A 15023-nucleotide genomic window follows, 5' to 3' on the forward strand; every position below is an offset into this window, starting at 1 on the left:
GAGGTTGAACAATTGATGAAGTCGTTGGCAGAATGGGCGAATGCGAGTATCAAATTAAAGAAAGTATGCATTGGTAGTAAAACTCACAAAACCTCGCTATGGTAAAACCTAATGTATGTACTATAGACTAAGGAGAAAAGTGAGAAGTATGCATAATGTCTAAAACAAATGTCATACGGGATGAAAGTAGTGAACCCAACGGAATATGATCATCCCAGGATGGGTGTCTCATCAAAACCTCGTTAGGTAGCAAAAACCCAGTGGAAAAAATGCTCCTAATCATATGAAAAATAGTACATTAAGATCAAGTGAGTATGCTTCAGGATACTCTCCCTGAGTTAGACATAACTTCCAAATAAGAGAACTACAAGTAATTTAACTTAGATAATTTACGCATACCGATTCCTTGGATGAGTTTCTAAAAAGTAACCTTGGCCAATGACTTAGTAAAGAGATCGGCCAGATTGTCATAGGAATGGATTTGCTTGACTTCAATGTTCTGATGTTGTTGTTGCTGGTGAGAATAAAAGAACATTGGTGCTATATACTTGGTATTGTCTCTCTTGATGTATCCTTTATTTAACTACTTGATACATGCTGCATTGTTTTCAAAGATCATCGTAGGAAGGTCAACGATAGTAGTAAGACCACTAGTGCTTCGATTCTGTTCCATGACTGCTCTTAGCCAAAAGCACTCACGTGAGGCTTCATGCAAGGCGAGAATCTCAACATGGTTCGAAGAAGTCGCAACTAGCGTTTGCGAATGTGCCCTATATGGGTTAGACAGATAACCAACATTTGCATAACTAATGAGGTGAGAATCAACCCGAGGATTGAGAGGGTGGTGGATCCTCTTAATGATTCATGGGTGTAGAACAAGCCTAAATCCATTGTACCTTTGAGGTAGCGGAAAATATCTTTAACACAATTCTAATGTCTGCGTGTAGGCGTATTGCTGTATCTAGCCAAAAGATTAACATCGAAGGAGATGTTGGGTCTAGTGTATTGAGCTAAGTACAATAAAGCACCAATTGCACCTAGGTATGGAACTTCAGGCTCTAAAATCTCTTCCTCATCTTCCTTGGGACGAGATCTCGTTTTACATCTAGAGTCCGAACGACCATAGGAGAACTCCAAGGATTCGCTTTATGCTCATTAAAACATCGCAACACTTTTTGGGTGTAGGTCAATGGATGTACTAGGATTCCATCCAAACAATGCTTGATCTCCAAGCATAAACAATATCGAGTTTTCCCAAGATCCTTCATCTCAAATTTTGATTTCAAGTGAACGACAATTTTCTCAAGCTCTGTGGGAGTTCTGATAGGGTTTATGTCAACATAAATTGCACGCATGGGCATAGTTCGTTGTTCACATAACCCTGACTTGTCAAATATTCACTCAGATGGTTATACCCCATCCATCCAGATTGTTTCAATTCGTATAGTGATCTCCTTAATCTAATCAAAAGAGTGTTTTGTGGTCCATAACTATTTAAACCAGTCAATTGAAGTCGTTCTGGAACTTTCATATAGATTTCCGTATCTAAATCCCAATAAAGATACGTGATTACCACGTCCATAAGCTGCATATTCAATTTTTCGAAAACTACCAAACTGATAAGACGTTATGACGTCCATTACGGGGGAATATATCTCTTCGTAATCAATCTCAGGGCGTTGAGAGAAGCCTTGCGCTACAAGACGTGCTTTGTATTGCACTATTTCATTATTCTCATTACGCTTCCTTACGAAAACCCACTTGTGGCCCATGGGTTTCACATGTGGTGGAGTAGGACCTACAAGCCCAAACACCTTACGTTTCGCAAGTGAATCGAGTTCGACCTTGATTTCTTGTTTCCAGTTTGACTAATCCATTCTACGTTGACATTCATTAACGGAACGTGATTCAATGTCATCGATAAACATGATGTCAGTAGCTACTGTGAAACATGATGTCAGTAGCTACTGTGTACGTAAATGTATCGTCGATGATCATCTCATTTCGATTCTAAACCTCATCCAATACTGCGTAGTGGATCGAAATCTCGCAATTCTCGGGAGGCCAATTTATCTCGTCTAAGACATCACCGTAATCTATAATAACCTTATGCATTGGAACAGATGAGTAAGCGATGGTCGAATTCAGACTAGGGTCATTAGTTTGTGTCGTTTTCCTCTTCCAGGGTTATGAATCCTTTGAACCAATGAGTCTACTATGCTTCAAGGTAGAAGCAGATGATTGGCTAGCTGCCAGTGTACCGGGTTGCGTGGAAGGTGCAGCCGCCCCACCTTCATGGACGGTTCGGCCTTCCAAGGCGATATTACGATGTACGTTAAGTACATCTATCCTTGCATGTGCGTTTGCAGCGGGTATATGTGATCTCGTCACTTTTGCTAGATCAGTAAAAGCATCTAGCATGCTTTGAGCAATGCTCTGAAGATCTAGAATACGTCGCACATCAGTTTCAGATTGAGGAGTGCAGGGATCTAAATGAGACATAGTAGCAGTAATCCATGACAATTCACGGCATTCTACGGAAACATTAGTGATCTTATCTTCCCTTAACGACGAGAAGACTCTCTCATCGAATTGACAATCCGTAAAGTGTGCGGTAAAGATATCTCCTGTCAAGGGATCTATATAGCGAATAATTGATGGCGAATCATAACCGACATATATTCCCATCTTTTCTAGGGACCCATTTTGGTACGTAGTGGCGGCGCCATTGGCACATAGACTACGCACCCAAATACATGTAAATATGAGACATCAGGCTCATATCCAGTAACCAACTGTAAAGGTGAATGAGGTTGGGTAGCAATGGGCCTCAGGCGGACCAACATAGCTGCGTGCAATATTGCATGGCTCGAGCCAGATACCGGCAATTTGGTTCCCATAACCAAAGTTCGAGCTATCATTTGAAGGCGCTTTATGAAAGTTTCTGCCAGACCATTTTGGGTGTGAACATGGGGTACATGATGTTCAACTTCAATCCCGACTGACATGCAATAATCGTCAAAAGTCTGTGACATAAACTCTCTAGCATTATCCAGTCGAATCATCTTGATTGGATAATCAGGGTGGTGAGCCCTAAGCTTAATGATTTGTGCTAGGAGTTTCACAAATGCAGCATTGTGTGTGGACAATAAGCAGATATGTGACCAATGCATCGATGCATCAACCAACACCATGAAATAACTAAATGGTCGGCATGTTGGTTGGATAAGTCCACAAATATCCTTTTGAATCCTCTGAAGAAACTTAAAGGGGTCGTGAATAATCTTTGTAATTGAGGGTTGAATGTTCAACTTCCCCAGTGAGCATGTTTTGCAAATCAGATGGTTGAGGTAAGACGTAAGGTGATGCCTATGTGATACTTTGAGGTTCGGTCATGCCAAAGCAAGAGAGTGCTCTGGAACCTAAGCATAGGTCGGCCACATGGTGGGTCTTTACAGATCGAATAGTTGTTATGTCGAACCCACTCGGGAGACGGTCTAGCTTCTCGTGAATACACGTCTGGCCATATTCGTAAGAAGTGATATAAAGAATTCAGAACCATTCTCTTCAGTGGTTTCAACATGATATTGATTATCTCGAATATCTCTAAAACTTATCAATGTTTGACTTGATTGGATAATCAAGGTGGTGAGCCCTAAGCTTAATGATTTGTGCTAGGAGTTTCATAAATGTAGCATTGTGTGTGGACAATAAGCAGATATGTGACCAACGCATCGATGCATCAACCAACACCATGAAATATCTAAATGGTCCGCATGTTGGTTAGATAGGTCTACAAATATCCCTTTGAATCCTCTGAAGAAACTTTGGGGGGGGGGTCGTGAATAATCTTTGTAATTGAGGGTTGAATGTTCAACTTCCCCAGTGAGCATGCTTTGCAAAACATATGGATGGGATAAGACGTAAGGTGATGCCCGTGTGATATTTTGAGGATATGGCGCATCATATCTCATTCAGGGTGTCCAATTTGGTTATGCCAAAGCAGAGAGTGCTTTGGAACCCAAGCATAGGGTCAGCCACGTGGTGGGTCTCCATAGATCAAATAGTTGTTATGTAAAACCCACTCGAGAGATGTTCCAGCTTCTCGTGAATACGCTTCTGGCCATATTCATAAGAAGTGATACAATGAAATTCAGAACCATTCTCTTCAGTGGTTTCAACATGATATTGATTATCTCGAATATCTCTAAAACTCAGCAATGTTCTTTCGAAACGGGGAGAACATAGTGCCTCTTTAATGGTTAATTCAATACCATTAAACATCATTATACAATTCCATTCATTCAATTAATTAATCGAGAAAATAATATCCATAAAAAGAATTATCCATAATTCAAAACAAACCAAACCAAACAAATAATTCCTAAGACTTAGAAAAATTGTCCAATAATTAAACCATAAACCTAGAAAATAAGAGGGGAGGGGGGGGGGTTCGGCCACTAGGGGTGTAAAACACCCTAACATGTTTTAGAAAAATAAAACTTTATTATTCCATGGGAGCGGATGCCTCCTAAAAATATGAAACCTCTACAATTGTAGTAGCATCTTCAGGATGTTCCACATGCACAAAGTTAGTCTCATGATGGGAATGATACTTGGCAATAGCCTCGAGGGTAGCTTGACATATGCATGACCAATGATCATTTGATCCACAATGGTAGCACATGTCCAATTTAGTGGAAGCCGATTGAGTGGTACCTTTTCCCTTGTTTTTGAAGTTTGTGGCCTTAAGGGCAAGGGGTTGGCGCTTATGGGTCGAATTTCCTTGGGTGGGCCTATGCTCTGTTGACCTTGGGCCTGTGGGTGGGCTTACTGTCCATTTCCATGGCCACGATGGGGTTTCCGTCGGTTGTGGCTGCTAGAATCAGTCGCATGCGTTTTAGGTAGACGTTCAACTTAGTGGGTCGAGCTTGATGTTTCTTCATCAAAAACTGATTCTGTTTTTTCACAAGAAGTAAAACAGAGATCAACAACAACAACAACAAAGCCTTTTCCCACTAAGTGGGGTCGGCCTATGAATCCTAGAACGCCATTGCGCTCATTTGTGTCATGTCCTCCGTTAGATCCAAGTACTCAAGTCTTTTCTTAGGGTCTCTTCCAAAGTTTTCCTAGGTCTTCCTCTACTCCTTCGGCCCCGAACCTCTGTCCCGTAGTCACATTTTCGAACCGGAGCGTCAGTAGGCCTTCTTTGCACATGTCCAAACCACCGGAACCGATTTTCTCTCATATTTCCTTCAATTTTGGCTACTCCTACTTTACCTCGGATATCCTAATTCCCAATCTTATCCTTTCTCGTGTGCCCATACATCCCACGAAGCATCCTCATCTCCGCTACACCCATTTTGTGTACGTTGATGCTTCACCGCCCAACATTCTGTGCCATACAACATCGCTGGCCTTATTGCCGTCCTATAAAATTTTCCCTTGAGCTTCAGTGGCCTACGACGGTCACACAACACGCCGGATGCACTCTTACACTTCATCCATCCAGCTTGTATTCTATGGTTGAGATCTCCATCTAATTCTCCGTTCTCTTGCAAGATAGATCCTAGGTAGCGAAAACGGTCACTTTTTGTGATCTTCGCTAGATTGCTCCGGTCATTAGTGTGGATAAGTATATAAATGGATAGAGATAGGAAAGCAAACACAAGATGTACGTGGTTCACCCAGATTGGCTACGTCCACGGAATAGAGGAGTTCTCATTAATTGTGAAGGGTTTACACAAGTACATAGGTTCAAGCTCTCCTTTAGTGAGTACAAGTGAATGATTTAGTACAAATGACATTAGGAAATATTGTGGGAGAATGATCTCGTAGCCACGAAACTTCTAAGTACCGGAGTGTGGTATCGTCTTGACTTGCCTTATCTGTCTCATAGGTAGATGTGGCATCTTCTCTGGAAGTACTCTTCCTCCATCCAGGGGTGGTATCTGTAACTGGTGGAGATGCACAAGGTAATGTATCAATTTCACTTGAAGCTTACTTGTAGTTTCATGCTTGGTCAAGCGAGATACAAACCATGTAGTAGGAGTCCCCCAAGTCGCCGAGCTGGGGGATCTGCTGAAAGATGTGACAGACAAGGTAAGCAATCATAGCTCCGACTGATTGTTCACATTCTCCCTATCTTGCAGGCAGCATGAAGGATAAAGAGAAGAAAAATGAGGAGAGATGATATGGGATACTTTTGCTTTTGAAGAAGTAACTTTCCACAGGCTTATTCTTGAACTGGGCTGGAGGGTTTTCTGGTTTCCTCCAGAGTATAAGGCCGACTGAAGAATTTGAGGGTCAAAACAAGTCCATCAAATCTAGAGTACGTTCGACCCTGCTGATATGGGATACTTTTGCTTTTGATAGAGTAGTGGATGTATCGGCACGTGTGCTGTTACGCTTGTCTCCACATGCTTCCTTGTATCCTTCTCACTTGCCCTATCTGTTCCTCAGTCAGATGCGGTATCTTCCCTGGAAGCATAAGATGTTGAAGATGAGTACTCGAGAGCAATGCCAAGTAAGTAATCAGGTAAGGGGTTCCAGGCAGTCAGTTCCTGGCTGGAAGCTTGATTCTAAGTGCTGACTGATTGCTCTCTTTCTCCTTGTCTTGCAGGTAAGAACAAGGCCAAAGGAAAAGACAGGGAAAAAGCATGATATGGGATACTCTTGCTTTTAACCCTGATGATATGAGATATTCTTGCTCTAGTATAGCTTGTTTACAGAGGTATTATCGGGGGGAAAGAAAGCTGAATATTTCGAAAGGCTTTGTTGGGAGTGCCCTCTCAGATAAGAGAAAGGGTTGAGCATTTTTGCAGGTCTGCCTGTCCGTTAGGGATGGAAGTCGACATATATAGGAGTCTCCCTAACATCAAGTAATAATGCTATTCCTTTACCCTGCTTGGTTATAACACGGTAGTGGGAGATGCCAGCTTCACATGTTTTAACTCTGTCAGAGCACTTTGAAAAAGTGGTTTGTGGTATCTGGAAAGCTGAAGTTGCGTGTGAAGATTACAGACCTGTCGGGGGTCTGGCTCTCGAGATTCGGAGAACGATGCCTCTTCGATTTTTGAGAAAGCAATCCTGCTGGGGTCTGGCTCTCGAGATTCGGAGAGCGGTGTCTCTTCGATTTTTGAGAAAGTAATCATGTTGGGAGTCTGGCTCTCGAGATTCAGAGGGCCGTGCCTCTTCGATTTTGGAGCAAGCAATCTTGTTGGGAGTGTTTTCTCGAATGTGAGTAAAGGTTGGGCATGTTTACTAGTCTACCTTGCCACGAAGCACAGAGGTTGACACACAGGGACTTTCCAATTATCCAGCAGTGGTACTGTTCCTTTACCTTCTCTTCGATTTTGAGAAAGTAATCATGTTGGGAGTCTGGCTCTCGAGATTCGGAGGGCGGTGCCTCTTCGATTTTGGAGCAAGCAATCTTGTTGGGAGTGTTTTCTCGAATGTGAGTAAAGGTTGGGCATGTTTGCTAGTCTACCTTGCCACGAAGCACAAAGGTTGACACACAGGGACTTTCCAATTATCCAGCAGTGGTACTGTTCCTTTACCCTCTCTTCGATTTTTGAGAAAGTAATCATGTTGGGAGTCTGGCTCTCGAGATTCGGAGGGCGGTGCCTCTTCGATTTTGGAGCAAGCAATCTTGTTAGGAGTGTTTTCTCGAATGTGAGTAAAGGTTGGGCATGTTTGCTAGTCTACCTTGCCACGAAGCACAGAGGTTGACACACCGGGACTTTCCAATTATCCAGCAGTGGTACTGTTCCTTTACCCTTGTGGGTAATAATATGGTAGCTAGACCTTCAAAATTTATGTGTCTAAACTTTGTTAGTGTTGTTTCTTTGCAATTCTTTTACCCTTCTTGGTCAGAGCGATGTAGTGGGAGCTGCAAGCTTCACGTGTCTCAACTTTGTCAGAGAACTTTGGCAAAGTTATCTGTGGTACCCATGAGCTACTGTTGCGTGTGGGAAGTGGGTGATTGAACAGTACGATTCATGTGCTTTCTACTTCGCCAGAAATCTTCGACAGAATGCCCATAATTTCCGCAAAGCTGAGTGTGCGTGTGACAGGTGCTGACAAGGCTGGAAAAGTAGGTGCCTCTTCGATTTCTGAAATCGGCCCTCGTGGTCTCTGAGCAGCCCAGCTTTTGAGAAAGCAAGCCTCTTCGATTTCTGAGATCGGCCTTTGTGGTCTTTGAGCAGCCCAGCTTTTGAGAAAGCAAACACCTTTTCGATTTCTGAGATCGACCCTCGTGGTCTCTGAGCAGCCCAGCTTTTGAGAAAGCAAACGCCTCTTCGATTTCTGAGCAGGCGCCTCTTCGATTTCTGAAGCTTCGTCGAGTGCAGATTTTTATAGGGGCTGACATTAAGTTCCAAAGCACACTTGAATATCCACCAGTAGAAGCTCCATTCTTGCACTTCTAAGATCTTGTTTTGTCCGACCTCTTCTCTCTTCAACACCTTTGAAAATGTCTGGCCCCTCCGACCGTCGTTTTGACTTGAACCTTATTGAAGAGGCAGCCCCGCCTTCTCCAGATAACATATGGCGCCCATCCTTCGTCTCCCCTACTGGTCCTCTTACCGTTGGGGATTCCATGATGAAGAATGATATGACCGCTGCGGTAGTGGCCAGGAACCTTCTCACTCCCAAAGATAACAGACTACTTTCCAAACGGTCTGATGAGTTGTCTGTTAAGGATTCTCTGGCTCTCAGTGTTCAGTGTGCAGGTTCTGTGTCTAATATGGCCCAACGCCTATTTGCTCGAACCCGCCAAGTTGAATCATTGGCGGCTGAAGTGATGAGTCTCAAACAGGAGATTAGAGGGCTCAAGCATGAGAATAAACAGTTGCACCGGCTCGCACATGACTATGCTACAAACATGAAGAGGAAGCTTGACCAGATGAAGGAATCTGATGGTCAGGTTTTACTTGATCATCAGAGATTTGTGGGTTTGTTCCAAAGGCATTTATTGCCTTCGTCTTCTGGGGCTGTACTGCGTAATGAGGCTCCAAATGATCAATCTCTGATGCCTCCTCCTTCTAGGGTTTTGTCCAGTACTGAGGCTCCGAATGATCCCCCTCCGGTGCCTTCTCTTTCTGGGGCTCTACCGACTGCTGAGACTTCTCCTAAGCAACCTTTGTGAAGGCTCCCTCTTGTTTGTTTATTTTGACTCAAGTATATGTACATATTTGTAACTTATCGGGGATATCAATAAATAAGCTTTCCTTCATTTCAACGTATTGTGTTAAATACACCAAAGCCTTCTTCGCTAAGTTCTTTGAATTTTCTTTTGTTGAAGCTTGTATGTTGAAGCTTTGTGAGTGGAGCATATAGGTTGAGGTAGTGTTCCCTTAATTTCCCGAGTGAGGAAAACTTCTCGATTGGAGACTTGGAAAATCCAAGTCACTGAGTGGGATCGGCTATATGAATCTTAGAACGCCATTGTGTTCTGTCCTGTGTCATGTCCTCCGTTAGATCCAAGTACTCTAAGTCTTTTCTTAGGGTCTCTTCCAAAGTTTTCCTAGGTCTTCCTCTGCCCCTTCGGCCCTGAACCTCTGTCCCATAGTCGCATCTTCTAATCGGAGCGTCAGTAGGCCTTCTTTGCACATGTCCAAACCACCGTAACCGATTTTCTCTCATCTTTCCTTCAATTTCGGCTACTCCTACTTTACCCCGGATATCCTCATTCCTAATCTTATCCTTTCTCGTGTGCCCACACATCCAACGAAGCATCCTCATCTCCGCTACACCCATTTTGTGTACGTGTTGATGCTTCACCGCCCAACATTCTGTGCCATACAACATCGCCGGCCTTATTGCCGTCCTATAAAATTTTCCCTTGAGCTTCAGTGGCATACGGCGGTCACACAACACGCCGGATGCACTCTTCCACTTCATCCATCCAGCTTGTATTCTATGGTTGAGATCTCCATCTAATTCTCCGTTCTTTTGCAAGATAGATCCTAGGTAACGAAAACGGTCGCTCTTTGGTATTTCTTGATCTCCGATCCTCACCCCTAACTCGTTTTGACCTCCATTTGCACTGAACTTGCACTCCATATATTCTGTCTTTGATCGGCTTAGGCGAAGACCTTTAGATTCCAACACTTCTCTCCAAAGGTTAAGCTTTGCATTTACCCCTTCCTGAGTTTCATCTATCAACACTATATCGTCTGCGAAAAGCATACACCAAGGAATATCACCTTGAATATGTCCTGTTAACTCATCCATTACCAACGCAAAAAGGTAAGGATTTAAGGATGAGCCTTGATGTAATCCTACAGTTATGGGAAAGCTTTCGGTTTGTCCTTCATGAGTTCTTACGGCAGTCTTTGCTCCTTCATACATATCCTGTATAGCTTGGATATATGCTACTCGTACTCCTTTCTTCTCTAAAATCCTCCAAAGAATGTCTCTTGGGACCCTATCATACGCTTTTTCCAAATCTATAAAGACCATGTGTAAATCCTTTTTCCCATCTCTATATCTTTCCATCAATCTTCGTAAGAGATAGATTGCCTCCATGGTTGAGCGCCCTGGCATGAACCCGAATTGGTTGTCCGAAACCCGTGTCTCTTGCCTCAATCTATGCTCAATGACTCTCTCCCAGAGCTTCATTGTATGACTCATTAGCTTAATTCCCCTATAGTTCATGCAATTTTGTACATCGCCCTTATTCTTGTAGATAGGCACCAAAGTGCTCATTCGCCACTCATTCGGCATCTTCTTCGTTTTCAAAATCCTATTGAAAAGGTCAGTGAGCCATGTTATACCTGTCTCTCCCAAAACTTTCCACACTTCGATTGGTATATCGTCTGGGCCAACTGCTTTTCTATGCTTCATCTTCTTCAAAGCTACACCCACTTCTTCCTTCCGGATTCTACGATAAAAAGAGTAGTTTCTACACTCTTCTGAGTTACTCAACTCCCCTAAAGAAGCACTCCTTTCATGTCCTTCATTGAAAAGATTATGAAAATAACCTTTCCATCTGTCTTTAACCGCGTTCTCTGTAGCAAGAACCTTTCCATCCTCATCCTTGATGCACCTCACTTGGTTTAGGTCATTTGTCTTCTTTTCCCTTGCTCTAGCTAGTTTATAGATATCCAACTCTCTTTCTTTGGTATCTAGTCGCTTATACATATCGTCATAAGCCATTGTTACTACAGGACAATATTGGTGACATTGATGGTCGAATAGGTCTTCTCCAGAAGATCATTGTCGGTTAAGTCCACTTTACAGAACTTAAGCGGTGATCGAATTCTACAAACTTCAAATTTGTATTCATTCACAAACTTAAAGTCTTGGAAGCGTAAATGCTGCCAGTCGCGTCTTGTTTCAGGCAAGTAAATGTCTTTCTGGTGATCGAAACGATCGGCCAGAGCAAGCCAGAAAGTACGTGGGTACTCGTCAATGAGGTCTGCAGTGCATCATGGATGTGTCTTCAAATGAAGATCATTGCAGTAGCTTTGTCAACTTCATCGATGGGGTTGTTGTGAAACCCCACCCCAAAGTTAATTGTAAATTCACATTTTTAAATTTATGAAATTACCTTTTTGTCTCCTATCCTTTACCCAATCCGGATTCCCTCTTGGATAAGACCTATTCGACCATCAATGCCACCAATATTGTCCAACTTGGGCTCTTGGGTCGTCCAACTTGGGCCCTAGGCTAGTTAAACCCTCAGCCCAAAACCCAAATGAATCCCAGGCTTTTGGGTCATGCAAGCTTGGGCCTACGGCCCAAGGAACCCAAGCCTAAGCCTAAGCCTAAGCCCAAACCTGGTCCAACTCAGAACCCAGGCCGTGCATGGGTTTACGTGTGTGTATGTGTGAAGGGTTGCCGGTGCCGGCGCTTGGGGCACACGCATATTTTACTATTAGAAATGCATACATGAAAAGCATGATTTAATGGTTGCGTTTTATTAAACGTTTTATGAGTAAATTATATTTACACTTTATGATTATCATGCTTAACTAAGAATATTTTGGAATACCATACTTTACCAAATTTATGTTCTTGGTAGTATATATGATAGACATGTTTTTACACTCTTTGTAGTATATATGATGGATGACTATATACTATGAAGATGTTTTTGAGATATATGTACTTATGTTGGAAAGATTATATTCAATGTTTTTGTGCGTATCTAGTGGTCATTGTTCTGCCTACGGGCGATGATACTTATATTGGCTTCGGTCGGGCGTAGGTTGGTGGCTTCGACCGTATAACACTGATACATGATACCACTATTTAGCACATTATATGATATATGTTTTATGAAAGGTTTTATGGCATGCTAGGGTTTTCGGAAAACCTATTACTTATTATGCTATATGAGTTTTCATAAACTTTGGGAGTTAGTACGTTGATGAATAACTGTTTCAGTATTATATACATATATATATATATATATATATATATATATATATCAACTTGATCCACTCATGTTTGTTTTTGCGCCATATCAGGACATAGGAACGAGGCATACGATCCGAGCTACGAGGCATTCTCCTACCAGTGATATTGTGCCATCCTCTCTGCTTTGACTTCACTTGTAATAGCACCTTCTGGTTGTATTTTGAATTAGATATATACTATGAATATGTCATGCATTATCATTATCATTTTATGGACGGCTGAATACTATTATATTATGTAGTTCGAGCAAAATTTGTAAGCATGTTTTCTCATGTTCTTGGCATATGCATTCATTAAATGGCTTACGTCACCCTCGGGTGTCAGCCAGCACGTGGTCATCCTGCTGTCCTCCAGACATTAGGATCGGGGTGTGTCAGTTGTCGTCAGTAGGTTCCTCGATGGTGGCTCTAATACCTTTTTTTGCGGTAAGATAAAGATTCACTTCTTGAACCCACTTCAGGTAGTTTCTTCCAGATACTTCCAGAGTGGTGAAAATCGAGCTTGTTCAAGTTCGACATATCCCTAAAATATAGGGTACAACAAAAAACGTGGAAAGCTATAGACATATATCGTAGAACATTCGAGTTCTACAGACATGTATTGGTTTAATTTAAGCATGAAAGCTACGGGTTCCATGTGGTATGTTTTGAATGAAAATTCGAGTTTCAAAGGCACTTAATTCGAAACTACAGATTCGATTTAGTTATGAATGTTCGGTTGATATATAGGGGCACTTGTAAGAACATAGAATACAATATACAATAAAGTGTGGTGAATTTGTGGATTGCTTCAGGAACCCAAGTATGAGTGCATTGGGACTATGAAAGATAATCAACGGTTCAAATAAATGAAATAATTTATTGAATCGTTAATTTCCAAAAAGTGAGCTTCAAGCTAATAATTTTAGATTAATTGTCAGATTAATGGACTGCTAGTCATTTTAATTAATTCAATAGATCATAACCATACATATTTGATCGTAGAATCAAAACAATAACATTCCGGTTAATATTAGCTTAATAAATAACATCTTAAATTATAAGAGTATAGTTTAAGAAGCAGGAATGCTAAAAAATCGCATTGGGTATGAAAAAAAAAAATCGCAGCCTAAGTCAGTGGGATGGGGTGCCGTGTACTGGGCAAGGCCCTAAAGGCTTATTGGGCCACGGGGTAGGCTGCCAAGGCAGCCCAATCATGGATGTAGGCTATGGGCGGGTTCTGGAAAGAAAGCCTAGCAGCCAAGTTACTGGTTTGGGCCACAAAAGGCACGGGAAATATAGGCCCAGCATGGGGGCTGGGTGCTTGTGAAGCCCAGTGAGAGATGGCTTTGTTGTGGGCTGTTTTTGGGCAAGCCCAACCACAAGGGTTGGCTTGTTGCGATCTCGGGCCGTGATAGATGGCAAGCCCAGCAAGCATAACTTGTTGCAGGCTAGTCGGGTCATGCGGGCAAAGCCTAGCAAGCATAAGCTTGTTGAATTTGTGAAGGGTCAAGGCAAGGCAAAGCCCAGCAAGGCTTGCGAACCTGCTGGAGTGGACTCAGGGTTTCATGCCCATTTGAAGACCAACCCAGGCCAAGGCCTGGTGCTATGTAGGGTGTCAAAACAACGCCGTCTTAGCTATGGCTTGGCTTCGTGCCAGCCAACTCGGCAGCGCGGCATGGTACCATGGCTCAGCCGCGAGAAATCCCAGATTTTTCCCTTTTTTTTTTCGAAATTCTAGGGTTAATAACCCTAGTTGCTTCTAAATTAATTTTGATGCTTTGACTTACAAATTCCACATAGCATAATTGCGTAATGCATGAACAAATATATATATTGACAAAATATATGAACACATATGCAATATATATATATATATATATATGGTCCCTCAACTAAAAATCCATTACCATTGGTCCCTCAACTCATCAAAACGTGCAGCTATGGTCCCTCAACTAAAAATCCATTACCATTGGTCTCTCAACTCATCAAAACGTGCAGCTATGGTCCCTCAACTGTAATTCAACTGGAGAAATGGTCCCTTAACTTTAACCCAATTGTAGCAATGGTCCTTCCAACATAACTCGTTTTGACAAAAAATTTGACGTAGTTGACGAAAATGACCATAATTACACACTTTGATGAGTTGAGGGACCCTAATTATATAAATGGTTATTCCAACATAACTTATTTGACAAAATTTTGACGAAATTGATGAAAAGGACTATAGTTACACATTTTGATAAGTTAAGGGACCAATGGTAATGGATTTTTAGTTGAGGGACCATTGCTCCAATTTGATTAAAGTTAAGCGACCATTACTATAATTTACTCAAAATATAAATATAGGGGGTTCATGCATCATGGGGAATGTTTTCATGTTTCAAGGTTGTTTCAAATATCTTAATTTATTTTAAAAGAACCTGATTGGCAGAAAAGAATTGAGCCTTTGATATTGTAGAAGAAAGCCTCCTCCACGATCCTTCAGTTCCTTAGCTTCTGGCAAGAGCATGCTGATAACGTGTTGTAGGCCTAATTTACTAAACTGTATTTAGGACTAGAGAGGGAGGGGGCCGACGACAAGAGAAAGGATAAAGAGAGATGTAATTCTAAGGTGTG

Source organism: Malus sylvestris, chromosome 13, assembly GCF_916048215.2.
Source record: "Malus sylvestris chromosome 13, drMalSylv7.2, whole genome shotgun sequence".
Taxonomy (NCBI): domain Eukaryota; kingdom Viridiplantae; phylum Streptophyta; class Magnoliopsida; order Rosales; family Rosaceae; genus Malus; species Malus sylvestris.